This window comes from Callospermophilus lateralis, chromosome 7 (genome assembly GCF_048772815.1).
Source record: "Callospermophilus lateralis isolate mCalLat2 chromosome 7, mCalLat2.hap1, whole genome shotgun sequence".
NCBI lineage: Eukaryota > Metazoa > Chordata > Mammalia > Rodentia > Sciuridae > Callospermophilus > Callospermophilus lateralis.
The window spans coordinates 26,841,235-26,868,802 of record NC_135311.1 but is presented as its reverse complement, the minus strand read 5'-3'; the positions used below and the strand labels follow the sequence as shown (position 1 = coordinate 26,868,802).

Genomic DNA, 27,568 nt, shown 5'->3' with positions numbered 1-27,568 from the left:
TCTACAATGTGCCCCAAGATACAATAATTTCTTTACCTAAAATATTTTCTGAGGGCTGTGGTAAAAAGGAAGTCTGAAAACTTACAGAGAAACAGCTGTGCTTAGGAATCTCAACATGCTCAGACTTTGGAGAAAATTGACAAAAATTGACAAAAAATCCAAAAGGACTCTGATATGGTCTGAATATTGTTTTTACCTCAAGGGCTCGTGGATTAAAAAATTGATTGTCCCCAATGTGATGGTAGGAAGAAGTGGTGGGACCTTTGAGGTGGGGTCTTAGTGCAAGATAATCGGGTCAATGCAGGAAGTACCTGGAAAAGATTGATAAAGTTCTCATGGGGCCCAAGTTTCTGGAAAACAAATTTTATAGTAGAGCACGATTGACCTTCCTTACTCCCTGGCTTCCTATCTTTCCATGTACTTGCTCTCACTGCCACCACCGTGGTGTCATCTGCCATGATACACTGCAGCTGGGGAGAGGGAGTCCGCAGAGTCGGTGTCTTGCTGTTGAATTTCAGCATTCAAAACAGCAAGATGAATAAAATGACCCTTTTATTAACAATCCTCAAATATTTTCTTATAGCCACAGAAAAGGGACTTATATAGACCCAGTTTCATAAACTCTAAAGATAGATGTGATAAGTCTACCTAAAGCTTCAACTTACCTTGAGCATCTCAATCCCTGTTTAAGTTGAAGTAATCAGCTTGTCACTCTGTATGACAAAAATGGAAATCATGAAGATTGACTTCTGGAATGACAGGTAAAGAATGCGGCTAAAAATAAAACTTATGAGAATTACTTTGAAAACAATGATCCAAAGCCTCTAGGAATAGAAAGTGGAAAAGCATTTACCTGAAAAAAATGTATAAAAATTGATGCTTGATGCAATTACATAAAGACACTACTCAAAGACTCGGATAGACCCCATTTAATAATACTGAGTGACTTCAACACACTTCTCTCATCAATAGATAGGTCATCCAGACCTAAACTCAGTAAAGACTATTTGATCCTAAAAATCATTACAAGTAAAATGTTCTTAATAGACATCTATAGACTATTTCATACAACAGCAGAATACAATTTATTTTTATCAGATCATGGAGCATTCTCCAAAATATACCATATTTTAGGCCACAAAGCAAATCCTAGCAAATACCAAAATAATTCCTCACATCTTACTGAGTAATAATGGAATAATATTAGAAACACACACTTACAGAAACTAGATAAAGACATAGAGATGGAACAATAAACTTTTGAATGGTGGATGGGTAATATAAGAAATCAGGGGAGAAAACAAAAAAGAATTATTAGAATCAAATGATAATAGTGTTCCAACAAACCAGAACCTATGTGACAGTATGAAGATGAATCTAGGGAAAATTTGATAGCTATGAATGCCTACATAAGGAATTTAGAAAGATCAAAAACAATCTAATGATACATCTTAAGGCCCTTGAAAATGAAGAACAAACCAACTCTAAAACAAATAGAAAGAAAAAATATTTAAGATCAGAGACAAAAACATTAAAATTGAGAATAAAAAAATCACAAAGAATCAAGAAAATAAAAAGTTGGTTCTTTGAAAAGATAAATGATATTAAAAAACCCTTAACTAATCAAAAGAAAAAGCTAAGGCCCATGTTAATAAAATTAGAGATGAAAATGGAGAAATCACCACAAATAGAAAATCATGGGATCTTTAGAGACTATTTTGAAAACTTAAACTCCAGTAAATTGAAAACCCTAGAAGAAATAGATACATTTCTAGACACATATGATCTGATAAAATTAAATCAAGAGGACACAGAAAACCTATACAGACCAGTAACTAGCAATGAAATAGAAACAGTAATAAAAAAGCCTTCCAGACATGAATGGTTTGAATATACTTTATATACAACCAGAGATGTGAAAAATTGTGCTCTGTATGTGTAATATGAATTGAAATGCATTTTGCTGTCTCATATAACAAATTAGAAGAAAATAAACAAATAAATAAATAAATAGCCTTCCAATTAAGGAAAGCCCAGAATCAGAAGGATTCTCAGCTGAATTCTACTGAGCCTTTTTTTTTTTTTTGAACCCAGTGCCTTGTACATGTGAGGCAAGTACTCTACCAACTGAGCTATATGAGCTATATCCCCAACCCCTCTACTGGGCCTCTAAAGAAGAACAAATGACAATGATCTTCAAATTATCCAGGAAATAGAAAGGGATAGAACACTTCTAAATTTATTCTATCCAAATCAGATAAGAATACATCAAGGAAAGGAAACTATAGACCAATTTTCCTGTTGAATTAGATGCAAAAATACTTAATAAAATATTAACAAATTATATTCAACAACATATTAAGTAGATTGTACATCATGACTAAGTTGGCTTTATCACAGGGGTGCAAGGATAGTTTAACATATGCAAGTCAAAAAAATGTAATTTGCCATATAAATAGAATTAAGGACAAAAATCACAGTCATCTCAATAGAAACAAAGAAAGCCTTTGACAAAATTCAGCACCCATTCATGATAAAAATACTTAAGAAACTAGGGATAGAAGGAACCTACCTCAACATCATAAAGGCTATATATGGCAAACCCAAAGCCAACATTATAGTAAATGGGTAAAAACTGAAGGCATCTTCTTTAAAATTGGAAATAAGATGAGGGTATCCACCCTCTCCAATTCTATTCAATATAGTACTAGAAATTCCAGCCAGAGCAAGTAGGTCAGAGAAGAAAATAAAGTTCATGTGCAGAAGCTAGAGAGGGAAAAGGTAAAGAAAGGTGCAGAGGGATCTCATAAAAATCAAAGGGAGATCATTAGAGGAAAGGGACAAGGGGGAGGAAAGAGAGGAGGGCAAGGGGTAATGCTGGGGAAGTACATTGGCCAAATTATACTGTTATGTTGTGTACATGTACATGTATGGATTTGTAACAATGAATCTTAACATTATATACAATGATAATGCACCAATAAAAATTATGGAAAAATACTGATACATAGCTGCACAATGGGAAAGGGAAAAGTCCCTTTACAAGCTGAAAAGATAAAGGAATCATGATGATTCAAGAGTTATGGACTCCCCCACTGGACATATAGTCAATTTGAGCAGAAAGGAGATGTACACACAATGTAACAAACTTGCATGACTCAAAAGCAGACCAGCATTTCCCACTGGAGTCTGGGAGAGCTGTGAAGGGGGACCATCTTAAAAGGGACATCATTGTATAAATTGTCTCTGCAGAGGATTATAAATTTCTTCATGCTTTTTTGTCTTCTTTATCATTTTTAAAATCCTATTTTTAGTATCCCCAAGCTCCAAATGCATTTTTTTCATTCTTTTTTTCTCTTGATCAATGGGTTCCTCAATCAGGACTGAGTTTGGTGTACATATGTTGGGAGCAGAAAATAGGCACACAGCAAAACCCTTGAATTGGTGATTTAGAGCTATGTGTGCTCTTGCATACCAGGTGCAGTCTGGCAGTTTAAATTTCCAGATCCCAAGCAGTGGAGTTTGTCATGGGGATCTCAAAGCCACTCTGTCTACACAGAAGGTAGGGTGAGATAAATACTATTTATCCCTGGGGCAAAAATGCATTTCTTTACTGTGAATGACATTCAGAGCTGCCAATTGCCATGGAGAAGAATGGGATATTCACTACCACAATTGAGATTTAGAATGGGAGAATTTAAGACCTATCACAACCACCACAAAGAAGTGCAGCCACAGAGAATTGGATTACTTATCCAGGAAAGTTATCCTTCTGAATCAAAGTAGAAACAAAATCTTACAAGAAAAGCATAAACTAAGAGTTAATGACTACAAAGCCATCATTACATAAAATACTTAAAGAAACACTACATATAGAAGACTGTTAAAAACAAAACCCAAAGATAATGGATAAATGAATATATTTGAAAAAGAAGCTAAACAAATGAGTATTTAGGGCCAAATTAAACATTAGAAATAAAACAAATGGCATGAAATAATAATCATCTCTTCATAAAAATACTGAATACAAATGGTCTCAACTCTCCAATTAAAAGACATAGAGTGATGGGTAAAGTGGATTAAAAAGCAAGACAACTAAATGTTCTTCAAAAGAAACTTGTATTACAGGCAAATTCATCAAATGAATGTGTGGAAAGTGATATTTCACGCAAATGGTGCCTGAAGGCAAGCAGGTGGATACTCTCATAATCAACAAAGCAGACTTCAGGCCAAAATTAACCAACAGAGACAGTCATTATATACTGGAAAAGGGAACAATCCAATAAGAAGACATAACAAAAGTAAATAGCCATGCTCCAAATGTTGATGCACCCAACTTCATAACAAATGTTACTCAATATAAAGGATCAGATAGACCACTATCATAATACTGATTGGCTGATTCTGACCTATCTCTCTCACCAATAGAGAAGTCAGACAGACATGAAAATCAGTAAAGACACTTTTGGCCTAAAAAATACTACAAATTGAATGGACCTAACAGACATCTCTAGAATATTTCATCTAGCAACAGCCAAACTCATTTTTTTTCTCAACTTCTCATAAACATTTCTCCAAAATATATCATACTTTGGGTCACAAAGCAAGTCTTAGAAAACACACAAAAAAAACCCTGATATAATCCTGCATATTTTTTTAGAATAAAATCAGCAAAAAATAATAAGAAAAACTATAGAAATTGTATGAAGAAATAGAGATAGAAGAGAACCTTTGGGGGCTCCTGAGATCTAGACTTCCAACAAAGATTGCAACTGCCAAGCCCTAGGAGTGTGTTGATATAATCTCCTCAGAGCAGACACAACACAACAAAGCCCCTGAGGAATGATTAGACCTAAGCACCATCTGCTGAAACTTCATTCATAAACTCTGCAGGAGCCCCACCCTGGGAGTGCATCAATCTTGGTCGGTCTGCACCAATAAAAATCCAATTGACAGTACTTCTCATCCCATACTACCTCATACTGGGAAGAAGATATGCGGAGAATTATTTGAACCAATTTGGCGAGCAACACGGGAGGAGAAAAAGGTAAACAACTTCCAGTCCTTGCTCTCATTCTCAGTATATAACTCAAGAAGAAATGGAAAGAAAGACATTCAGGCATAGACAGGGACCCTATATTCATGTTAACTATTTTGACAATATCAGTGGAAATGATTTCTTCATTTATCATTAAGAATCTTTTCTTTTTTTGTTTATATGTTTATTTTTTCCTCATTATTAGCATTTTTAAATGTAGTTATTTTTACTTGCCTTGTCTTTAGAGGGTTAAGGTTTTTTGATTAGTACATTTTGGTTTTGTGTTTAATTTGTCTGATTCTCTTGCTTTTCTTTGTCTCTTCTCCTCCTACTAAGAGTGGAATTTGTCATGGGGATCTCAAAGGCACTTTGTCTATTTTTTTGTTGTTGTTGTTAATTTTTTTTATTGGTTGTTCAAAACATTATAAAGCTCTTGACATATCATATTTCATACATTAGATTCAAATGGGTTGTGAACTCCAATTTTTACCCCAAATACAGATTGCAGAATCACATTGGTTACACATCCACATTTTTACATAATGCCATATTAGTAACTGTTGTATTCTGCTACCTTTCCTATCCTCTACTATCCCCCCTCCTCTCCCCTCCCATCTTCTCTCTCTACCCCATCTACTATAATTCATTTCTCTCCTTGTTTTCTTTCATTCCCCTCACAACCTCTTATATGTAATTTTGTATAACAATGAGGGTCTCCTTCCATTTCCATGCAATTTCCCTTTTCTCTCCCTTTCCCTCCCACCTCATGTCTCTGTTTAATGTTAATCTTTTCCTCCTGCTCTTCCCCCCTGCTCTGTTCTTAGTTTCTCTCATTAGATCAAAAAAGACATTTGGCATTTGTTTTTTAGGGATCGGCTAGATTCACTTAGCATAATCTGCTCTAGTGCCATCCATTTCCCTGCAAATTCCATGATTTTGTCATTTTTAGTGCTGCATAGTACTCCATTGTGTATAAATGCCACATTTTTTTATCCATTCATCTACTGAAGGGCATCTGGGTTGGTTCCACAGTCTAGCTATTGTGAATTGTGCTGCTATGAACATCGATGTGGCAGAAGCCCTATACTATGCTCTTTTAAGGTCTTCAGGGAATAGTCTGAGAAGGGCAATAGCAGGGTCAAATGGTGGTTCCATTCCCAGCTTTCCCAGGAATCTCCATACGGCTTTCCAAATTGGCCGCACCAATTTGCAGTCCCACCAGTAATGTACAAGAGTACCCTTTTCCCCACATCCTTGCCAGCACTGGTTGTTGTTTGACTTCATAATGGCTGCTAATCTTACTGGAGTGAGATGGTATCTTAGGGTGGTTTTGATTTGCATTTCTCTGACTGCTAGAGATGGTGAGCATTTTTTCATGTACTTGTTGATTGACTGTATGTCCTCCTCTGAGAAGTGTCTGTTCAGGTCCTTGGCCCATTTGTTGATTGGGTTATTTGTTATCTTATTGTTTAATTTTTTGAGTTCTTTGTATACTCTGGATATTAGGGCTCTATCTGAAGTGTGAGGAATAAAAATTTGTTCCCAGGATGTAGGCTCCCTATTTACCTCTCTTATTGTTTCTCTTGCTGAGAAAAAACTTTTTAGTTTGAGTGAGTCCCATTTGTTGATTCTTGTTTTTAACTCTTGTGCTATAGGTGTTCTATTAAGGAATTTGGAGCCCGACCCCACAGAATGTAGATCAGAGCCAACTTTTTCTTTTATCAGACACAGAGTCTCTGTTTTGATATCAAGCTCCTTGATCCATTTTGAGTTAACTTTTGTGCATGGCGAGAGAAAGGGATTCAGATTCATTTTGTTGCATATGGATTTCCAGTTTTCCCAGCACCATTTGTTGAAGATGCTATCTTTTCTCCATGCACCTTTGTCAAATATGAGATAGTTGTAATTTTGTGGATTGGTCTCTGTGTCCTCTATTCTGTACCATTGGTCCACCCACCTGTTTTGGTACCAGTACCATGCTGTTTTTGTTACTATTGCTCTGTAGTATAGTTTGAAATCTGGTATCGCTATGCCGCCTGATTCACACTTCCTGCTTACAGTTGCTTTTGCTACTCTGGGTCTTTTATTTTTCCATATGAATTTCATGATTGCTTTATCTATTTCTACAAGAAATGCAATTGGGATTTTGATTGGCATTGCATTAAACCTATAGAGAACTTTTGGTAATATCACCATTTTGATGATGTTAGTTCTGCCTATCCATGAAATGAACAGGGTATATTTTTCCATCTTCTAAGATCTTCTTCTATTTCTCTCTTTAGGGTTCTGTAGTTTTTATTGTATAAATCTTTCACCTCTTTTGTTAGGTTGATTCCCAAGTATTTTATTTTTTTTTGAGGATATTGTGAATGGGGTGTTTTCCCTCATTTCTGTTTCAGAAGTTTTGTCACTGATATACAGAAATGCCTTTGATTTATGCATGTTGATTTTATATCCTGCCACTTTGCTGAATTCATTTATTAGTTCTAGTAGTTTTTTTGTAGACCCTTTTGGGTAGGTATAGGTATAGAATCATGTCATCTGCAAATAGTGATAATTTAAGTTCTTCTTTTCCAATTTTTATGCCTTTAATTTCTTTCGTCTGTCTAATTGTTCTGGCCAGTGTTTTGAGAACTATATTGAATAGAAGTGGTGATAGAGGGCATCCCTGTCTTGTTCCAGATTTTAGAGGGAATGCCTTCAATTTTTCTCCATTCAGAATGATGCTAGCCTGAGGCTTAGCATAGATAGCTTTTACAATGTCATGGTAAGTTCCTGTTATCCCTAGTTTTTCTAATGTTTTGAACATAAAGGGATGCTGTACTTTGTCGAATGCTTTTTCTGCATCTATCGAGATGATCGTATGGTTCTTATCTTTAAGTCTATTGATGTGGTGAATAACATTTATTGATTTCTTCCTCGTGTAGTGTTTTGCTCAAGATGCTTTGCAATGCTGGTTTTCTGGCTGCAAATTCTTTTAACTTTTGTTTACCATGAAAGATTTTTATTTCATTGTTGTACCTGAAGCTTAATTTTGCTGGATACAAAATTCTTGGCTGGCATCCATTGTCTTTCAGTGTTTGAAATACGTTGTTCCAGGATCTTCTCGCTTTCAGCGTCTGTGATAAAAAAATCCGTTGTTAACCTTATTGGTTTACACCTGAATGTAATCTGCCTCCTTTCTCTTGTAGCTTTTAATATTTTCTCTTTGTTCTGCATATTGGATATCTTCATAACAATGTTTCTTGGTGTTGGTCTACTGTGATTTTTTATGCTCGGTGTCCTGTATGCATCTACAATTTGTATATCCGTTTCCTTTTTTATTTCTGGAAAGTTTTCTATAATTATTTCATCCAGCAGGTTGCTCATTCCCTTGGTTTGAACTTCTATACCTTCCTCTATCCTGATGATTCTTAAGTTTGGTTTTTTTATGTTATTCCATATCTCTTGGATGTTTTTCTCGTGATTTTTTACCAGCCTTTCTGAGTTGGCTTGACTCTTTTCAAGATGATATATTTTGTCTTCATTATCTGACATTCTGGCTTCTATTTGCTCCACTCTGTTAGTGATACTCTCATTTGAGTTTTTAGTTTGGTTTATAGTTTCCTACATTTCTAGAATTATTGTTTGATTTTTTTTATAATCTCTATCTCCTGATAAAGATGCTTAACTTCTTCTTTTATCTGCTTATGTAATTCATTTTCAATGTGTTCTTTCACTGTTTGAATTTGCTGTCTCATATCCTCTTTAAGGATCCATTCCATCTGTCTAAGGTATTCCTTGAGTTCTTTATTTGGCCATTTTTCTGATGCCTCTAGGTCCTCCTGAATATTTAGGCTGTCCTGCATTGTTTGTACTCCTTTTCTTCCTTGCTTTTTCATGCTGCTCATGTTACTTCTTGTTCTGTTTGACTGCTGAGTTACTGTTTACTCATATAAATTTATTTGATGCTTGGGAGGAAAGGTATTAGAAGGGAAGGGAAGAAGTCACTAAAAAGAATGAGAGTAAGCAGGTAGAATTCAAGAAAGGGGGAATAAGGAAATTGAAAAGAAATGAAGAAACAAAAGAAAAAAATAGAGAAGAAAAAAGAAAAAAAATTAAAAAATAATTTAAAAAATTAAAATTAAAATTAATAAAAATTAAAATTTTTTTAAAAATTAGAAAAACAGCAAAAAAAAATTAAAAAGAGACCCAAATTAAAAAAAAATTAATAAATGCAGTCTTAGAGTTTGATTAACTTCTCTTCCAGTAGGTGGGGCTGTGTCCACCGGGCCAAGCTTCTCCTCTCAATAAGCTGGAACCAATCACTGTGCAGCAGCTCCTCCTCCCAGACTGGGCGGGTCTCCAATCCTGAGTGCCAAGGGCCTTCTCTTGTGTCTAGTCACTTCCCCACTTTTCCTCAAGCCAGGCACCACTCACCGGTGACGCTCACCACAATACTGGCTACACGCCAGGTCTGCTGTTCCCGGGAGCCTTATTTTCATGAACGACTGGGCACACTCTCCCTGTTTGCCATTCCCTCAGACCCTAAGTTTGTGGAGCTTGGGGCTGAGAACCCTCAGTGAATTTTGCTTGCCCTCTGGTAGCCAAGCCCCCCGTAGCTGGTGCAAGAGACCTCAGTTGTCAGCACTGGTGGGAGCGGTAGCCGGGAGTTCTGCTCCGCAGGTCCTGCGCCACTCCTGATTCCCTTGGTCTGGCTATCGCGCTCAAGGGAGAGCCCTTAGGGGAGAGCTTGGAGGGGCCCTTAAGGTTTCCACACTGTGTGGAGAGGGAGGGCTGGGGGTTACACACCTGTCGCCGCTGGTTTCAATGAAGTTATCTCCTCCACCGCCACATTCTGGTGATGTCAGTTCTCTGCCATGGTGGTATCCCATGCAAATGGCGACAGTTCGTTCCCTTTGCCGGGTGACCAATGCAACGGGTGGGTCCTGACTGGCTCTCCCAAGCCCCGTCTCAATCCTGTGGCCACTGCCTATGAAGGCTTGGTTGGCATTAACCTCCGCAGGTTCAGAAGGGCTGACCAGTTGTTTCAGCGTGATCATTTAGTTCTGAGTCACAGCAGTTTGTCTGCGAGAAGCAGGTGAACGGGAGCTTGAATTCAGCTGATCCAGGCTCAGTGTGTGTTCTGAGAGGCCCAGACTGTTCGCCCCAGATCCACGTCAGCTCAGCATTGCCCAGTGATCCTGAACAAACAGCCTTTAGATGGTTTAGGACTCCCTATGCCCGCGCAGCTGAAGAGGTCAGAGACTTGATCTCTTCGGCCCACTGCCATGTTGGATCTCCTGGCACTTTGTCTATATATATTATTATCTCTTAATACTCCCTTTACATTGTTATTTCTATTTTTTCTCCTCCATTTTTATAACCACCACAAACTATATCTCTTCTGCATCCTCTGTCCTCTTTAAAATTGTACACTCTCTTCTACCTTTCTAGCACATTTTCTTTTCTCTTAACTATATTCCTAATACATTTTAGCACTAATTGGTTTATATAATTCCTGCCCCCACCAGAATGCTGTTGTAATTATTACTGCTGTGGATAATATAGTTGACACTTGTTGTTTGCTTTAATGCCAGATATAGTTTATGGTAACTTCTTATTTTTGCTTTTGGCAATTGCTGACCCTACCATTTCTTTTTTTTGTGGCAATTAACATTGTAGATGTCATAGTCCAAATCAGGTATTTAGGTCAATGCTGTATAATATTTTCCCTGTTTTTTGCTGTGATATATTTCCTTTTATTCCGTGAGGTCCTGGGAATCTATAGGAACACTACACGTTCAAAGGGTAGAAACTCTGATGTTCAACTATACCAAAAGACAGAACACCTTGCTCCACAAATTAAGGACACTCAATCGTTATCTATACTTTCATACAAATAATAGAAGAGATACAAATCCAAACCAATGAACAGTCCTCAAGTAGAAACAGCTGGGAGGGGAAGAAGGTCCTACCTGTGGACATTTACTATTATATCAAAAACAGAGGGAAATGACACCAATTCTGTGGATATCACACCTAAGAGAGATGTCAATCTAGATCACTGTAGAACACTTTGGCAAATGAAGAGTGTGCCCTAAAAAGCCCATACATAAGAGTGGAAAAAAAATACCTTCTAACAGATGCATAAAACCCAACAGAGGACAAGAAGAAATATAAAAAAGACAAGCTAACATAATAACTACTAAACATCATAATTCACCAGCAAATAACCCCCCAAATATTGAAGTGGACATCAAATCAAAATTAATCAGAAAACATAAGGTCACTCCATACTGGTAAAGGGAACAATCCAAAAAGAAGATAGAACAATAATAAATATTTATGCACTGAACATGGTTGCAACTAATTACATAAAAGAGATACTGCTGATATTGAAGTCTCAGTGAAAAGAAAGCGAAGAACTAGGAGATGGGTGGGAGAGAAATGAAAGATGGAAACCAGCCAGAGATACACACAAGGGTTTATTTGCCAGAGCTGACAAATAAAGGAAATAAAGACACATCTCTCCATAGGTGAAGAGAGGCAAAACAGGCTTGGGGTTCAGGACTTTTATGGGGAAGGCTCAGGAATTAGAGCTGGGCGGGTCCCAACGAAGCCAGATTTATAGATAGGTAGTTAGTGTAGTTAGGTAAATGGGGTCTAATATTGAGAATGAAGGCCGTATTGAGAATGGAGTCCAGGAAAGGGGAATTGAAAATGTCCCCAAGGCCCAGAGCCCAACCCAAGGAAATGTTAATGAAGCAGCTCCCAGCAAATTTGTGGAGATGCTATTCCAAAAGTCCTTCCTGCCCAGATTACTCCTACGGCCCACCTGTCTCCCACCCTTTGGGCTTTCCCACCTATATTCCATCACTGCAAGATAACAGAACTAAGGACAGAAATGCGGGAAAGTTGAAAGAAGACCTTAGCTATAAAAAGGGGAAGACATTTCCCTTCCATGGATTCCACCTCTTGGGTCCCCTTCTTCCTCTGGGAGAAGTCTTTTCTGCTGTCCTTTAATAAAGCTTCAATTTTCCACTCTAACTTGCGTCGGCGTGCTTCTCTGGTGTTATGCAGTCGGGGGTTAAGACGGGGTTGGTATGAGGGACTGGTGAGCCTTTCTCAAAAATGCCTTTGGGCAGGAAAGCAAAATTTTTCTTAAAAAAAATTCTTAGCTGTCACTTAAGATGACTATCCAGATGCTAAGCAAGGACCTTACTTCCCCACTTTTTTGTTTGTTGTTGGGCCCCTTAAGGGAAAGGGGCATAGATTAATCTTCTGTAGCTTCTTCCTGCTGGGAAGGGGCAGCATCTGGACACTTGTTAGGGCTGCAGGGTATCATTGAGGCAATGATGATGGTCAGGAGGTGCCAGGCGATGCTGACTCTGGATGGTCCAAATTTGGTGAGGGGTTAAAAGTCCTGTAATAGAAGCTGGTTCACAGTTTGGCTAGAGATCCTTTGAATCTGGTCTTGAATAAATCTAATGACACAGGAGGCGAGCATTAGCAAAAGGCCTAAGCAGAGAGGTCAGGAAAGGAAATGCCCCTTGGAGAAGGGGGTTATTTAGCTGCCATCCTTCGGTTCCAATGGCAGTGGGAAGCTTTGAGGCTTGAAGGAGATTGGAGATAAAGGGGGCATTAGTAATTGAAGTTTCCTTGGTGGTAAGGAATCCGCGTTCCTTCCAAATAGTGAAGTAGGAGAAAAGTATGTGGAAAGTGGATTTAGAGTCAGCATAGACATTGAAGGAAGCTCCCTTTGCCAAAGTGAAGGCTCTGATGAAGGCATCAAGTTCAGCTTGCTGATTAGATGTATTATTGGGGAGGTTAGAGAGACTATAGCATACACTGCCTGATGAACTCCCTCCCTCCTGAAGGAGGAGCCATCTATGAACCAGTGTATGTTGCCTGGAGCAAGGGGCCTTCCTGTAAGTGGGAGGACTGTGGAAGAAACTCCTCCAGAGTTTCAATGCATGAATAGGTAAGAGGAGAAGAGGTGGAAGAGTCCTGAGGAGTGGGGAGGAGAGTAGCAGGATTTAAAGGTGTGGAAAGTAAGACTGGGATCTTCCACCAGGGAAACCTGTAGAGACAAAAGGTAACAGGGGGGTAAGGAATGTAAGCCCTTGTAGGTGAGGAGCTCCTTTAGGTGATAGGCAGCCAGGATGGTGAGTGGAGCCCCAAGGTGAGTTTCTTTGACTTGTTAATGAGTAGAGACTGCAGCCAACTTTTGTAGGAAAGGAGCCCATCCCTAACAGTAAGGTCCAGACTCTTCAATAGATAACCCACAGGGGCAAAGTTTGGCCCCAGCAAGTGTCTGAGGACCCCTAGAGCAAATCCCTGCTTTTCAAAGGTGAAATGGGTGTGTGAGATCAGGGAGATAGAGAAAGTTTTGAAGTCATTCTTCTGTGTTGTAGCCAAGGGAAAAGTTAAATGGACACTTTTTTTTTCCTTTTCTTTAGGTTCTTATCAAGCCTGCTGAGTCTGACCTTTGTATTTTAATGTTAGCTCCAGTGTGGCCTTGACCAGGGAGACTCCTGCTTAGGGCTTTACAATGTAGGAGAGTCTGGATCCCTTGTTTGTCTAGAAGTAGGGTCTCTGGAGAAATTCAAAGCTTTAGTGGCATGTAGGAGCTGGGTAGGGGAGCAATAGGAGCAAAGGGAAGGCTTAGAATGGAGAAAGGAGAAAGCCTGTACATAAGGGATTTTCTTCCTTTTCCTGAACACTCACAGAAGTTATGAAAATTGGAAGGCTGAATTGGTCAATGGGTCTTTAGATCAGGAGCCAAACAGAATGGGGGAAAGTGGGTGAGGATGCAGCTGAGAAGTGAGTCAGATGGGATATGGGAGTTCCCCATGGTGAGTTGGAGTCACCTGCTACTTCCCTAGTCCCTTGGGCGTAGAGAGTCTTGGTTGTCTGGCCAGGGCTTCCATGAGCTCTGCTGAGGAGCTGAGGACCAAGATCCCAGAGTGAACTTGCCAAGGGGAAGGGATTGGGAGTTCCTCATGGTAAGTTGGCGTGAATTCGCCAAGGGAAAGGAATGAGTGAGGATCTTGGTGCTGGGTCAAGATCTAAGTTCTAAGAGGACACTTGTCACTGCCAACTCCAATAGACTTGTGAGGAGGAGGGAAGGGGAAGGGTGAAGTCACTTACCCAAATGAGGCCAGAACGTGGGTAAAGAAGAGGAGCACTAGGTGAATGAACAACAAAGGTGTGTGGTCGTTGTCCTGGGCCCTCAGGCCAGGATCCCAAAGCAGCTCAAATCCCTGGAGGGGAGAGCAAAGCTGATGGGAGAACGTGATGGAATCACTGGCATCAGTGAAAGAAAAGTGGTGCAGGACTAATCACACACCACCTGGGATAAGAGGCAGGTTTATTGTCAGGAGGCTGACAAGGCTGCTCTGCAAAAAAGAGAGTGACAGCAGGAGCAAGGAGAGAGAGCAGGTATTGTGACTGGGCAGAAAATGGAGGGGGTTTCTGAGATGGATGTGAATGGGCTCATGGTGTGGGTAGGGTCAACCTTGGAAGAGGGTAATGGGAAGGCACTGGTAGACGGAATAGGGGATGGTCCTAAGGTAAGGGTGAGGATCAGGGGAGCAGCAGTGAGTCTGGATGGAAGCATATGAGGGGAGAAGGAAAGAGTATCCTCCAACTTTGTGAGGATGTCCCTTCCCATAAGAGGAACAGGGCACTGTGGAATGACCAAAAGGGCGTGGTTCAAAATTAGAGAGCCAAAAGAACAAACAAGGATAGCTGTCTGTAAGGATTGGTAGTAGGCCCCCAGAACTCCTTGAGGACTGAATATGTAGCACCGGTGTCTAGGAGGAATGAGATAGGCCTACCTGAAATAGAGTTCCCCGGGGTTTCTGTGGAGTGATGGTAGTGGCCAGGTGATGGGAACCTGGGCCTTGTCAGTCCTCTGCAGCCAGTCCTAAGAGTTGAAAAGGGGAACCAGAAGGGCTGGATGGCTGGGGCTGCTATCAGCTCTGGGACAGTCAATGTCAGCACATGTAACTCAATGGTAGAGCATGAGCTCAATGGTAGCATGCATGAGGCCCTGGGTTATATATCTAACACACACACACACAAAAAAGAAAATCTTAGTAGGAAATGGGGATATAAGTACCACCCAATCTAAAAACAGAGGCCCTGGTTATATCCCTAGCCACAGTGGCCCAGTATCCCTCCTGATGGCATTTAGAACAAAGGCCTGGAGGCTTGTGAGGCTTGGTATATGTATAAGATCAATGATCCATCTGATCACATTTAATACAGGGTCCAGGCAGTCCTGAGGGACCCTTCCACAGGCCAGTGGAATCAGAGACAATGCTGAGGCCGGACAGATGGCTTTAGGAAGCATCTGATATTTCTGCTTCCAGCCTTCTGGTCTCTCTCATTATACACCTTAAAAACCACTCCCAGAACCTCAGCTTGGGGAGTTAGGGACCCCCTCTAGTTTGGCCTTAATATCAGGGAAACTCTGGGAGGAAAAGTAGGTCACTAGTAGTTGTCTCCCATCTGGAGTCTCAGGGTCCAGATTCATATATTGTAATAAAGCCTTGGCCAAGTGATCTAAAAATGCTGAGCATGTTCATTTTTATCTTGGATGACTTCCTGGAGCTTTTCATAATCAATAGTCCATGGGCTGCCTTTCTAAGGCCTGCCATGAGGCAAGCAATGAATTGGTTTCTACTAGTTACTCCTCCAGGTGAATTATAATCCCAACTGGGGTTCTGATCAGGGACTGCTTCAGTGCCAATCGGATGGGCAGGGGAGGTCTGATGTACCTCATCAGCCTAATTTCTAGCTTGCTCCCAAACTCGCTTGCACTCCTCAAGTAGGGGGGTTTTAGACAAGATCCTGGACATTATGGAAGGTCAAATCATATGATTGGGTCAGATACTGAAACTCTGATATATGTGGTGGGACTTGAAGTATAGGACCCAAGCCACATTTCTATTTCTCTGCTTTTCTCTATCTGACAGAGGAAAAGCACATGAACCTGGATTACACCATCTACCCCAGCCACCTTGCGCAGAGAACACAGAGATCATGTTTGGCAGTGGCAGCCCGTAAGTGTGTAGCAGAAGGAGAGAAGGGTGGAGGGGCTGAGGGGATAATTGCTGCAGTAGCTTCATCAGAAAGAGAATTGTAGTATGGCAGGGGATCATCCTCTGGGTCAAAGGAGGAGGAGTCTTGGTAGGATTTTCTGTTCCTTTGGAAGTAGGCATAGCGGAGGATTTGTGTGGGAGAGCAAGAGTTGCAGAGAGAGGGTGTAGAACATACAGAGAAGAAAGCTTGAATGTATTTTCCTGAATGCTCACAATAGTTGAAAAAATCCCAGATAATACTGGGATCTAGAGTGCTGTTAAGCAGCCATTTAGAGTCCAGAGGATAGTGAGGCCAGATCTGATTGCAGGGTAGACAGAGTAGTATGTAAGTATTATTCTAAAAATAAATAAAATAGTAGGGGTAGTTATGGTTTTTAGGTTAAATTTTGTTATAAAATTTTAATCTACTGGGGAATAAGTTAATAATTTTTGAAGTGCATAAGAAGAAGAAATGATGAAAGTAAATTATGGCATTTGCAGGAAAATGAATAGAATTAAAGATCATCATGTTAAGTGAAACAAGTCGGTGGTCAAGAATCATATATTCTCTCACATTAGGAAGCTAGAGAGGAAAAGGAGAGAAAAAAAGGTGTATCTCCTAAAAATCAAAGGGAGATCAGTAAAGAAATGATACAAAGGTGGGAGATAAGGAGGAAAGGGGTAAAATAATAATAATATATTCCCTCAAATGCCCAGTCCCCAACAATAACAACAACAACAACAACAAAAAGAAAAAAACAGGCATGCAAAGAAAAAGATGGTGATAAACCATACAATGGGGATAAAACCAAACAACAGACAGTGCTTTCAAGAGTGATCAGATGCTATATTCAAATGGGAAAGATTTCAAAGTAGCCATTATAGAGAATATCAATAGAGTTAGAAAATTTTGAAAAGAACTAAATGGAAATTCTGGAGCTAAAATTTACAAAAACTGAAATAAAAAATTACTGGACAACTCAAGATCAGTTTTGAATTGGAAGAAAAGCAAACCTGAAGCAAGAATAAAAAGAAAGATTAAGAAATCTGAAAGAAAGGGGAAAAATAAACAAAAAAATAATAAATGTGAACAACAGTAAAAACTGGCTAGGCTGAACAGACTTCTACAGAAGTGGGACAGTTACTGCAATAATGCTTTTGTTATAATCTTGCCCGCCCCATCCTCTTTCTCTACCCTGTGCTCACTCACCATGTGTTGTGTCCTGCGATGTTTGGATGCAGCAAAAAGGCCCTCGATCTGATGTAGCTCTTTGATCTTGGACTTTCCAGATTCCAGAATTGTAATAAATTTCTTTTCTTTATAATTTTCCAATCTATGGTATCCTAATACGGTAGAATGTAAGGCTGCTGAAATTATTTAACAATCCTAAAAATTAAAAAAAAACTGAACAAACTAAAAAAACAACTCTTCTTAGGTCTATCAGAGAAGTGAGGTCACAGGGCAAACTGCTGCCCACAAAACTGGAGAGACAGACAGGAGTTACAGAGAAATCACAACTAACTGAAGCAGAAACCTGTAAGCAGAAATCTCGGTGGGAATCACTACCAGAGTCAGAAAACCTAAGTGTAATTTATTAATTACTGGAAGCACATGTGAAAAAGTCTGAGTTTAAAACTCCAGTCTATCTTAGGAATACCTCCAAAACTTTTGAAGTTTTACCTCCAGGAGCTCTACCAGGTTTTTACAGTAAATATCAAAGAACACTCGTACTTACAGTAGAAGGGGGAAAGTAACCATTTTGAAATATGATAAAAGTATTCTGTTATTCTTAACAATGCCTGCCCTCAAGAGAAGTTATCTAATCAGAGTCTACTCTATTGGGGTTGTATCAGAGCCTAATCAATCTGGGGGAAAGGAAATACCAAACTCTGGCCTATCAAGCTCTAGCCATCCTGTCCTACCTAAATGGGGGAGAAATTCGGGAGCACTTGTAAACTTAAGAGCTCAGGGGCACAGACTCCCTAAATGACTGAGAACTAATTCCAGGAATACTGAACATTACTCCTGGTCCAAACCCTACCACCAGGTTACTAAAGGCCTGTTTTTCAACAAAAAATTACAAGACACACGAGAGTTTAAAAAACAGAATTTTAAGGGACAGTGCAAACATTCCTCCTTTGGTAGAGATGTTAAATTATCTAATCTATAATTTAAACAACTATGATTAATATCCTAATTGATCTAATTGAAAGAGTAGATAACTGTCAAAAACAAATGGGAAATATAAGAGATAAAAATTTTAAGAAATAAAATGAAATGCTAGAGATAGAACAATATTGTTAACAGAGATGACAGACTTCTGGTAGAGAGGACAAGGTCAAAGAAAGCATCTCTGTGCTTTAGGCTATGTTCACAGAAACTTCCAAAACTTAAAAGTAAAGTGATATAAGATGGAAAAAAGAACAGGAAGTCCAAGAACTTGGGACAACTACAAAAAGTATAACATGAATAATGGGAATGCCAAAAGGAGAAGGAAAGGCAAAGCAAACAACCAAGCAAATATTTGTAAAAATGACTGAAAATTCCTTCTATTTCAACCACAGGTTCAAGAAGCTCTGAAGGTTGAGCTCAGCGGTTGAGCGTTCGCCTAGCATGGGTGGGACCTGGGTTCGATTCTCAGCACCATATAAAAACATAAAGGCATTGTGTTGTGTCCATCTACAAAAAAGATTCTCCCTCTTTTTTTCCTCTCAAAAAAGTTTTTATAAAAAGAAGCTCTGAAAACATGAACCAGGATAAAAATAAATTAAATATATGAATACCCTATTCAAACAGCAGGAAGTCAAAGAAAAACAATTCAAAAAATAGGAATAATGGCTGCCATTCTTACTGGAGTGAGATGGTATCTTAGAGTAGTTTTGATTTGCATTTCTCTGATTGCTAGAGATGGTGAGCATTTTTTCGTGTATTTGTTGATTGATTGTATGTCTTCCTCTGAGAAGTGTCTGTTCAGGTCCTTGGCCCATTTGTTGATTGGGTTATTTATTTTTTTATTGTTTAACTTTTTGAGTTCTTTGTATACTCTAGAGATTAGAGCTCTATCTGAAGTGTGAGGGGTAAAAATTTGTTCCCAGGATGTAGGCTCCCTATTTACCTCACGAATTATTTCTCTTGCTGAGAAAAAACTTTTTAGTTTGAATTTGTCCCATTTGTTGATTCTTGATTTTAACTCTTGTGCTATAGGTGTCCTATTAAGGAATTTGGAGCCCGACCCCACGAGATGGAGATTGGGGCCAACTTTATCTTCTATTAGATGCAGAGTCTCTGGTTTGATTCCTAGCTCCTTGATCCATTTTAAGTTGACTTTTGTGCATGGTGAGAGAAAGTGATTCAATTTCATTTTGTTGCATATGGATTTCCAGTTCTCCCAGCAACATTTGTTGAAGATGCTATCTTTTCTCCAGTGCATGCTTTTAGCACCTTTGTCTAATATAAGGTAGTTGTAATTTTGTGGATTGGTCTCTGTGTCCTCTATTCTGTATCATTGGTCTACCAACCTGTTTTGGTACCAGTACCATGCTGTTTTTGTTACTTATTGCTCTGTAGTATAGTTTAAAATCTGGTATCGCTATACCGCCTGTTTCACTCTTCCTGCTTAGAATTGCTTTAGTATTCTGGGTCTCTTATTTTTCCAGATGAATTTCATGATTGCTTTTTCTATTTCTGCAAGGAATGCCGTTGGGATTTTGATCGGAATTACATTGAACCTGTAAAGTGCTTTTAGTAATATGGCTATTTTAATAATATTAATTCTGCCTATCCATGAGCAAGGTATATCTTTCCATCTTCTAAGGTCTTCTTCTATTTCTCTCTTTAGAGTTCTGTAGTTTTCTTTGTAGATTTTTCACCTCTTTTGTTAGGTTGATTCCCAAGTATTTTATTTTATTAGGATATTGTGAATGGGGTGGTTGTCCTCATTTCCATTTCAGAGGATTTGTCACTGATATACAGGAACAACAACAAGTGCTGGCGAGGATGTAGGGAAAAAGGTACACTCATACATTGCTGGTGGGACTGCAAATTAGTGCAGCCAGTTGGGAAAGCAATATAAAGATTCCTTGGAAAGCTGGGAATGGAACCGCCATTTGACCCAGCTATTCCCCTTCTCTGACTATACCCCAAAAAACTACAGGGACACAGCATACTACAGGGACATAGCCACATCAATGTTTATAGCAGCACAATTCACAATAGCTAGACGGTGGTACCAACCTAGATGCCCTTCAATAGATGAATAGATTTTTTAAAATGTGGCATTTATACACAATGGAATATTACTCAGCACTAAAAAATAACAAGATCATGGCATTTGCAGGGGAATGGATAGCACTAGAGCAGATTATGCTAAGTGAAGTTAGCCAATCCCTAAAAAAATGCCAAATGTCTTCTCTGATATAAGGGGGGGTTGACTCTAAATGGGGTAGGGAGGAAGAGCATGAGAAGAAGACTACCACTAAATAGGGAAGAGAGGTGGGAGGGAATGGGAGGAAGAAGGGGAATTGCACGGAAGATGGAAGGAGACCCTCATCGTTATACAAAATACATTTATGATGATGTGAGGGGGAAAAAAAAAGAAATGTGTCACATTAGATGGGGTAGAGAGAGGTGATGGGAGGGGAGGGGTGGGGAATGGGGGGATAGGAAGGGCAGCAGAATAAAATAGACACTAGTATTGCTGTATGTATATACGTGGCCACATAACCAATGTGATTCTGCAACCTGTACACTTGGAAAAATGAGAAATTATAGCCCATTTGATTCAAAAAAAGAAAAAAGAAAAAAGAAAAAAGAAATTCTCATTAAACAGCTCCAAGATTTAAAAAAAAGGAATAAAACAGCTTTCCCACAAAAGAGGAATGATCTGAATCAATCTTACTTCTCTTCCAAAATTATGCAAGAAAGGAAAGTGGAGTGATAATTTTAAGTGTTATCTTCTATTTGGGACATAGAAAAAAGCAAGAAAAATAGACAGGGGTGGGGGGACCTATAAATTGGAATCCTGGGAGATCAGCCTTCAAAAATGAAGAAGAGAGAGGGCTGTAGCTCATGGGTACAGCATATGTTTAGCACATTTGAGGAGGCCCTGAATTCAGTCTCCCATCTCCCCCCTACACACACACACACACACACACACACACACTCACACAAATAAAAGTGAAGGTGATAGGGAGAATACTAGGAAGATAAAATAGGAAACACTAGAAATATATCCCTCCATCTAGACAATAACTGTACTGGCAGATTCCATTTAACTATTTTAGAATTTTCAAACCTACTGGAGGCTTGCAACTCCCAAAGGAAGGTTTGGATGGTAAATTGTGGTTAATATAAGTAAATTTCAGTCCCTCACAAGGTAATAGCTACATATCTTCTACCCCTCAAACCTGAGACGTTTAGGTGTGCCTGAGTTCCTAAAGCGCCATGTACACAGCGCAGGGTGTGCAAAGAAGGACCCCGTCTTCCAAGTATCAGGACTCCTGTGCCCCATCACTGCGTACCAAGAAGAGACGGAGGTTGCTGTAGCACTCTCGTGGTTTAAGCCCTGACCCCACACAGGCTGAAGTGGCTTCCACGGTATGTGAAGTTGGAGTATTCCTGATCCCTTTGATCGACTGCCTCTCAAGTCCACTTCTCTTTCATTCCTGTATGGCATACACCAAAGGCCCAGACCGCTTCCTCAAGTTCTCTCTGTGGTGCAAGGGCACTTCAGCGTCATGGAGCTCTACTGAGGACATGACCACGTAGACCGCGCTCCAGTTTGTGACGCACACGGGCACGTAAACAAGCAAAAGTTCGCCATATATTTTCCCTCCAGTTCCATTCCTTGGATATGCCATAGCATTTGGTATACGTCCAACTGAATTCCCAGAAAATGTATAGGCGAAATATGCACCTGTGTTTAGTTTTACCACGTGGGCAAAACTTACTTATCTCCTAGGGAACGATATTGCTCGCTGATTTTTAATAGTAAAAATGAAAACCCGAGTGCTGAAGATGTCTACAGTCATCTTAAAACGCCTGTTTGGGAATGGAGTTGTTTATGATGTGCCAAATTCAATTTTCTTAGAGCAAAAGGTAACGTTAAAGAGTGACCTAACTTTAACCAGTGTCTTTTTATAAATGAAAAAAAAAAAAAAAAGGAATTCTTCCAAAGTTGGAGAGAAACTGAAGGAAAAAAATTTTGTTTAAAGCTATTTCTGAGCTCATAATTTTAAGAGCTAGCCATTGTCTACATGGAAAAGAAATCAGTCGTCAACTCAGTGAGAAGGTGGCACAACTATATGCAGATTTGGATGGAGGTTTAAGTCATACAGCCTGACTTGCCAATTAGCTGCCCCTGCCTCGTTTCAGATGAGAAACAGAGCTCATCAAGATCAAGAATATGTTCTGGGAGGCAATCCAGAAATGCAGAGAATCGGAAGAGAAAAATTGATGACATTCTCCAAACTCCATTCGATTCTACATATAAGGATTGGTGTCCTTCCACAGATGATGAAATAGCAGGGATGCTGATTGGACTCCTCTTGGCAGGGCAGCATATATCCTCAACTATTAGTGTCTGCAAGGGCTTCTTTTTGGCCAGAGACAAAACCCTTCAAGAAAAATGTAATTTAGAACAATGTAGAAGGCTGCAGGGAGGACCTCCCTCCTTTAACTCATGACCAGCTCAAGAATTTAAATTTATTTGATCAAAAAATATGTATATATGAAACATTAAGACAGCCCTCCTATAATGACCTTGATGAGGATCCAAAACTCCTCAGACTGTGGCAGGGTGTACCATCCTCCAGTTTTTTATTTCTCCCAATGTCAATTAAAGACTCATGGGTAGAAGTCTGGACTTCCATCCTGATTTCTACCTACAGGATAACCCAGCATCAGAAGAGAAGTATACCTGTGTGCTATTTGAAGTCGTACTGGGGAAAATTTTACCTGTGCTCAAATTAAGACAATTGGGTCCACTATGCTTCATTTACAAGATTTTGATCTCATTGATGGATATTTTTTCTCATTGTGAATTATAGAACTATGATTAAGACTACTGAAAATCCGATTATTCACTACAAAGATAAAAATGAAAAAGTCTACAGGCTGCAAAAACATTTCAGAATGAAGTTTATGAAACAGCTCTCATAGTATACTCTTTGAGTGTGTAATTCTAAAAACCAGTTTATTATTTTAATGTGGAGGTTTTTTTTGTTTTTGTTTTGTTTGGGGTTGTTTTGGGTGGTGCTAAAGATTGAGCCCAGGGCCTTGTGCACTATACTGAGCTATATCCCTGGTCCAAGCCAGTTTATTAATTTAATATTTTATTAACTGAATGATTCTATCAAATTTAATGACATTTGAAATTTTTTATAATAGTTTTGACACTTCCTACATGTATTTTGTTTAGGGGATCTGGATAATTAGCAGATTCTAAATGTACAACTTCTGGGTTTTAATTTTAAAAGCTCCATAGCTCTTGGCAAATAAGCTCAGGAATTTCAAATCTGGGACTAGTTCTACCTTTGGAAGACCATAAGTTATTCATTTATCTGGTCAATTTTTGTGTGTAAGGATGGAAAGGCAGGGAATAATCTCATAGTCAATGCCTTAGATAAAAAAGAGTACTATTATTTGTTTTGGTATGATGATATTCAGCAGTGATTGAATTATGTTGCAGAAAAACATATCCTTTGAAAAATATATCCTTTAACTGGAAGCACTACCATCAGAAGTTGAGAGAGATCTGGAACCATACCTTGATAGTCATATTTCCTAAAATTAATAAATACATAAAAGACTGCCCATGTGTCTTGATATAATTACTAAGTATTACATGCTTCTCCATATGTTAAATATCAGTCTTGTTCCACAAGGTCACATCTATGTGCAAGTCCAAAATCAAGCCCTTAGGAGAATATTTTTGTTTTCTACTTTGGCTTAAGGTTTTTCCCTACCTTCTCTCCAAAATACAACTAGGGATGTTTCTATTATTAGTTCTGTTAATTCAAGTAGTTAAACTTTATTAAAGTATAGGATTTGAGACCAGGGTATCTTGCTTTAACATAGGTAATATGAAGCAGGATACTTGATAAATAATATCACTGGTCATATTCCGTGAAGCCTATGTTCAGGAATCAACCTAACTCAAATTATAACTAGGGACCAATTTTATGAGATAACTGTAATTTGATCTGCTTTTACTAGATGAAGCCAAAATATTGTCCTTTATGTATATTATAGTTCTGTTTAAGAGGCTGGAAGACTTGTGTTAAATTCTGTGAAGATTAAATCTCTGTTGTTACACATTTTTCCACATTAAAGTTCTCTTTGAGAAAAAAAAAATGTTTTCGTAATTTCCCACTTTGCCTCCTTTGAGAGCAAGAACTGACATTCAGTTTCAAAACAACATATATGAGTAAATTAGTAAGTCACCACACATGTCCAGTGGAAGGCACAAGTTTAGAAAAGATCTGAGAAGACTGTAAGTTTATATCTCAAGGTGATCTTAGAATGGTAGATGACCTACAACAATTTAAAAAATTCTTTTTAAATGGCAAACCTAAAGGAAGGAGGGAGAATCCCTGAGTTACCATCATACTAGATTGAAATGGTCATTTCACACACACACACACACACACACACACACACACACACACACGGAACACAAAGAAATGGGAAAGTAGATCTAATTCAAAGGGGAAAAAAATCAGCCAACTGAAACCATCTTGAAAAAGATCCTGATGGTAGATCTACTAGTTAAAGACTTTAAAGAAACCATCTTTAAGATGTTTTCCAAACTGACAGATGAGGTGGGAAAAGTAAAAAAAGAAAAAAAAAAGATTTTTCAACAAAATGGAAACATCAATAAAGAGAAAGAAAATCTAAGTAGAAACCAAAAGAAATTTTGGCACTCTAAAGAACAGCAACTGAAAGAAAATCCACTAGCGGGATTAAAAGGCAGATTTAAGCAGGTGAAAGAACAAATCAGCAAACTTGAAATAGAACAATGGAAATTAAGGAACAGAAGGAAAAAATAAATAGAAGTGAACAGAGACTAAAGGACTCATGGGACTAAGGGACTCGAGCTGACCAACACAGGAATAGACACTTAGGTATAATGGTTAATTTTTTGGTATCAACTTGACTAGGCTAAAAGATTCCAAAATAGATGGTAAAACAATTATTTCTAGGTGTGTTTGTGAGAATGTTTCCAGATGTTATTAGTATTTGAAATGGTAGATTAAGTAGAAGATTGCCTTTACCAATGTATGTGCCATCATTTTATTGATGGAGAGCTTAAACAAAATAAAAGAAGAATGGTAAATTTTGTCTTTTTATATGAGATAGAACATTAATCTTCTCCTGCCCTGGAATATCAGCACTCTTGATACTCAGACCTTTCAAACTGGATCAGAACTTACACCATCATTTCCTCACTTCCCCGACCATTCTTGAGCTTTTGGATTCAGATTGATATTTATCAGTTCCTGAGCCTTTGGAAATGGACTAAATTACAAAATGGCATTCAGAGTTCTTCAGCTTGCACACAGCATACTATGGCACATCTCAGTCTCCTGGGACATCTCACTTTCCATAATCATAAGGCCCAATCCCTACATTTAACTTTCTCATATACATTGTCCTCCTGCACAACCACACACAAACCTTTTGGGTTCTGCATCTCTGGAAAACCCTAATACAGAAAGAAATTATTTCAGCATAATAAACCCATAGGGGAAAAAACACATAGTTAATGTCTTTCCCAATGGTGAAAGACTGAAAGTTTTTCTCTAAGAGCAAGAACAAGGGCTGGGGATGTGGCTCTAGTGGTAGCGCGCTCGCCTGGCATGCGTGCGGCCCGGGTTCGATCCTCAGCACCACATACCAACAAAGATGTTGTGTCCACCAAATACTAAAAAATAAATATTAAAATTCTCTCTCTCTCTCTCCCTCTCTATAAAAAAAAGAGCAAGAACAAAACAAGGGAGCAAATTCTGCACACAATATATGCATGGACTATGATTAAGTTAAATTAAAAATCAACAATTGAAAAGTAGCTAAAAATTCCCAAATATGTGGAGATTAAATGATAATTTTCTAAATAAACATATGGGTGAAATGAGTATTTTCAAGAGAAATTTAAAACTATTTTGAATAAAAATGAAAATCAATAAACTAAAAGCTGGTTCTTTGAAAGTATTCATAAGCTTGAAAAACTTAGATACACTAAGAAAAATGAGAAAGAAGACATAAATTATATCAGAGATAAGCTCTTTTTCCCGGTGCCCTGAAGGCAATCAGCTGCTCCAAGATGAAGCTGAATTTCTCCTTCCCTGCTACTGGCTGCCAGAAACTCGTTGGAGTGGATGATGAACACAAACTTGGTACGTTTTATGAGAAGTTGCCGCTGATGCTCTGGGTGAAGAATGGAAAGGTTATGCAGTCCGAATCAATGGCAGAATAACAAACAATGTTTCCCCATGAAGCAGGGTGTCTTGACCCATGGCCATGTTCACCTACTACTACGTAAGGGGCATGCCTGTTATAGACCAAGGTGAACTGGAGAGAGAAAGTGCAAATCTGTTCAAAGTTGCATTGTGGATGCCAATCTGAGCATTCTCAACTTGGTTATTGTGAAAAAAGGAGAGAAGGATATTCCTGGACTTACAGATACTATTGTACCCCACAGACTGGGACCCAAAAGAGCTAGCAGAATCTGCAAACTTTACAATCTCTCTAAGGAAAATGATGTCTGCCAATATGTTGTCAGAAAACTCTTAAGGAAGGTAAAAAATGCAGAACCAAAGCATGGAAGATTCAGAGTCTTATTACTCCATGTGTCCTGCAATACAAGCACAGGCCTATTGCTCTCAAGAGATAGATACTAAAAGGAATAAGGAAGAGGCTGCGGAACATGCCAAGTTTTTGGCTAAGAGAATGAAAGAAGCCAAATAAACAGATTGCCAAGAACAGACTGCCAAGCCAAGAACAGATTGCCAAGAGAAACAGCCTGTCCTCTCTGAGAGCTTCTACTTCTGAGTCCAATCAAAAATAAAAATTTCTAAGAGTAACAAGTAAATAAGATCAGAGGAGACATCACTACAGATTCAAATGACATTAGAAGGATAAGAAAGGAATACATGTTCATACATTTTATAATCTGGATAAGATAGACAACTTCCTTGAATGATACCATCTATGACAATGCATGCCAGAAAAAGATAAAAATATTAATAAACCTATGTCTAGTAAAAAATTGAATCAAAAATTAAAAACCATTGAAAACAAAGTTCAAGATCAAGTTGAATTCTCTGGTGAATTTTTCCAAACATTAAAAAAGAATTAATTGAAGGAGGTTAAGATGGTGGAGCAGAACTATTCAGCAATTCCTCACCTCCCCATAAGACAGAAATAAGACTGAAAAAAATGACAGCTCTAAAAGGTGGAAGA

At 38.7% G+C, this 27,568-nt stretch overlaps 2 pseudogenes; both read left to right on the top strand.

Annotated features, from left to right (window-relative positions):
• Positions 1–21,550: 21,550 nt before the first annotated feature.
• Positions 21,551–23,266, top strand: LOC143404135 (lanosterol 14-alpha demethylase-like; annotated as a pseudogene).
• Positions 23,267–26,429: 3,163 nt separating this feature from the next.
• Positions 26,430–27,173, top strand: LOC143403144 (small ribosomal subunit protein eS6 pseudogene; annotated as a pseudogene).
• Positions 27,174–27,568: the final 395 nt, after the last annotated feature.